This window comes from Charadrius vociferus, unplaced genomic scaffold (genome assembly GCF_000708025.1).
Source record: "Charadrius vociferus isolate BGI_N301 unplaced genomic scaffold, ASM70802v2 scaffold297, whole genome shotgun sequence".
NCBI lineage: Eukaryota > Metazoa > Chordata > Aves > Charadriiformes > Charadriidae > Charadrius > Charadrius vociferus.
Window position 1 is genome coordinate 884,471 of NW_009649192.1, and position 4,015 is coordinate 888,485.

A 4,015-nucleotide genomic window follows, 5' to 3' on the forward strand; every position below is an offset into this window, starting at 1 on the left:
CCCCCCCCCCCGAACTTGGTTGCATTGTTAACAAGATGTTTAACACCAATTAACAAGAATTTTTACAAGGATTAAGAAGCCTTTTACATTTCAGATTTGCTACATTGTTAGCCAAGCTGCAAATATAGCAAGATGATTAGCAAGAATGAAAAAGAACAGTGTTTTTCTACACTACGTCCATGCTAGCAGGCAGTTCAGTGCAATAGGAACAGTTTCATAGTGAGAAATGGTGAGAAGGACCTGGCAGCCCTGGCACATGTGTTTGGACTAACTCTCTTCTGGTCTTGCGGACTGATTACCCGTCGGTGGTTGGAGCACAACAGGTGAGCTTGTGGAGTTCAGCATTTTATTTAGGCTTACACCAAAGAAATGGAGTTTGAGTGCTGTCAGGTCACTCTGAGATGTGAACCAAAATGAGGGAAATAGGAATGGCAGGTGATTTGATTCAGAAAAGTGTTCCTGCTTCAGGCTATCACATTAATGTAGACATACACAGTAATAATTAAGAAGTAATAGATCAAAGGGACTGAAGGGACAAAGAACACGTAATTGGTATAATAATTCTTTGTACATTATGTGAGGTCTTTTATATTATTTTTTAAATCAATTTACAACACTATTCATTTCTAGTACAGTATTAATTGCATAAAACTGAATGCAACGGAGAAATTTCCACCCATATTTTGTAAGAATCCCGTGATCTTTAGTAGGATTTTATTTTACTTCCAAGAACTATATATCAGTACTTTTATAACCTCTGCTCACATTATCTTTTGCAGCTCTTAAAAGATCATAGTTCTTAAAAGCAAAAGGTCCAGAAAATAAACAAAATGGTCTTAAATGTCTTCTGATCACCAGTGATCTTAATCGAAGTGGATCAGATTGACTTCAAAATGAAGACTCTAATTTCTGTAATTTTTCTAGGTCCCCATGCCTTCTCCCCCTCTCTGTCTCTCTTCTTTGTCCTGTAGTTTTTTGATCCACGCAGTTATTTGGATGTGCTGGAAAATTCCCTATAGGCTGTATTTACTTTCCAGAGGGAGCATAATATGACACTGTTGCCAGATGAGCTGTTTGTACTTTTATGCTTTTCCTTTTCAGAACTCTGAGGCTGCAGTTTTTGATGGTATTTTCTGTATTATCTTTGCCATGCAGTTGACTGAGCCATACTGAGTACCAAAGGCACATGACTCTCTGTGTGAGATTTGGGACTGTACATCTGAGCTGGGAGTATTCACTTGAGTAAACTTCAATGAAGCCGTGGAAAAGCACAAACCTGAGGCTTCCATTTGATAGAAATATGTTAGTCCTTTCAAAGCTTTTAATTTTGTATTTGTATAATGAATTAAAAGGAAGAAACATGTGTAAGGAATGTAATGAATTTAAGGGAAGCAAAGTGAGTGAGCTGTTAAGTGCTGGGTGTGATTTACCAGCAAGGCAGCAGCTTTCATGATTCTCCTCTCTCCCCTAACAAGGAGCAGGTAACATACTTGTTTCTGGAGATGTCCCCATGGGCCAGCTGTAGCAGAGCAGCCCACAGGACTGTCTGCATTCAGGGCAGCAGCAGAGAAGATGCAGTGCTGAGCAGCAGTCAGGGACTGCTTCATGGTTGGACCCTTTCAATTTTCTTTCAATATGCTCAGAAAATGGGTTTTAAATTTGTCAGACACCACTGAGCTGTAGAAAGTTGTCAGCACGACAGGAGTCCTGTCAAATACGTCCAGACGGGCTCTCATGCCTATACAGTTTGCCACACTCTCTTATACTCTTGCTCTTTCAATTAAAAATAAAATAAGATCTGGTACTTTGATCTGGGTTCATCCTAATATATGTAGGTTCACCTCTGTGCTCAACCGCATGGCCAGGCAGTCTGTTACCAAACAACTACAAGGAATGTCTGTAAATTAGATTCACTACACTGTCTCCAGGGAAGACTACAATTGTCAGCTCTCTGTCAGCTAAATGAAAATAATGAAATGTAAGTTACAAACAGCAGCAAAATTGTGTGAGTCATTCTATTTGTGCATGTAATTACATCTAAAGGTCCAAGTGCCTTGAAATTAAAAGAAGATTGGTTCTGTCAGGTGCTTAACAAGGTTTCCTTGGAAAGGGTCTTCCTAGACAAAGCACTGTAGAAAGCATCTATGTCAGGAAAGCATAAACAGGTTGACACCGTATGGCAAAATTCAAGTGAGATAACACTGCCATGCACATGTGCACATTGCTTCAACAAGCAGAGCTATGTGACCAAGATGGAGAATGACTGCCATACGTGTTTCCCTCCAGTTCTGTTAATGAGCGTTAACCGATAGTTGACAAAAGGAGGTGGAAAATGCTGAGGACAAGTAGGATCTCCTCTCCTCTTTCTTTGGATCTCTCAGAAAGCCTTGAGGCCCTGGAAGCTTGGTATCAGTATGCATTGCATATTAATAATATATAAAGCACAATTAGCGCACATGGTGCTTTGCAAGCACGTAACTCATTCTTGGCTCCAAACTTCAGCACAGCACTATGGGGGGATAGGGAAGAGCTACATCATAAATACAAAATAACGTATTGATGCATTATTGAACAATTTAGTTCAGCAAGTCTTGTCAGCACAGATTTGAAAAAAAAAAAAGGTTCTGCGAGATATTCAAGCAAATACAGTAATGGGATTTTGAGGGTAGAAAAATAGCTGCAAAGGGGTTGGGTTTTGTTTTCATTGAGTGATTATAATTTTTTAAAGTAAAAGCTTGTAGGATAGAGATTGTGTATTGATGGAGAGACAACTCAAATCTGTCAAGATCGATGCTAAAGCGGAGCTAAGACAGTGAGTTAGCTCTTGGCACAGACACCCAGGATCTCCGCCCTTCAGTACCTATATTATCCTTCCTTTTCTATTCTCTGGGGCATCTGAGAGTTTGCCACACTTGTACACAGAAGATCATTGATGTACACTTTGCAAACTGTGCAGAGTTTCTTTTGGAAAAACAAATATAGTGAGACCTGAAGGAAAATGAGCAAAAAAAGGCACAGGGGAAATACAAAGACAGAAAGAATGCCATGGTGGCTGTAACATCTCATATGAAAACAATACAAATTGACCCTTCCACACGAAAGAGTATAATATTGCATAACCCATGTTATGAGACTGGAACCCATAGCCTCCCAGAAGTCCTGAGTTTTACAAATATATTATAAAAGTGAGCATTAGGAGGCTGATGTATGACTTATTTTGGGTGTCCATTATAGTATGGTGATTTTACTAACATCCAAAGTGCTTTAAACCCCTGCTAGTTGGCACTGGAATTCATGGTGTATTTTAGATATTCACTTATGGAAGTTGAGTATTGGATGTTCCTGCTCATATAACATGAATTTTTAATGCTTTTCAAATAGCTGAAAGTGAGCCCATGTGGTACTTTATTATGGCAGTTTATATAATAGATGTAATAGATATGTTGTGGAGCATGCTTTTAATGGCCATTATTGTACTTAGGAGTATATGTGTTACATTACAAATGTAATTTGTCAGCTGTAGCACACGCACTGTAAGAAGTTGCTGAAGGACTGTCAAGACCATGGTTACCAATTATAGGTCTTATATTGTGTCTGTTGGAACGATAACTAAGCAAATTCATTAGTAAAAGTAACACAGTGACAGGCTGTCGTATGAATATTTGTGTTGTTCTGTTAACTAGATTTGATTTTTGCTAAGAAAACATCTAGCTGCTTAATGTCTGTTTGAAATGTGGATTGCTTCAGTGAGAGAGAAATGCAATACATGTTTCTTTTCAGAAAAAAAAATGGACTGGCTGTCATTACTTGTACATGCTAGTAGGATAACTGCGGGAGGTCATTTGTGTATTTGTCATTATCTTACCTAGCAGAGATTTTGAGCCAAACTCTCATTTCTTCAACTGGAACAATCTGCCAAGCCAACCCCAGGTTTTTATGACTTTGAATCTTTCTTTTGGTGATAAATAGCATCACATTTGAAAGGCTGCAATATCTTCGCAAGGCTGAGCCGAGT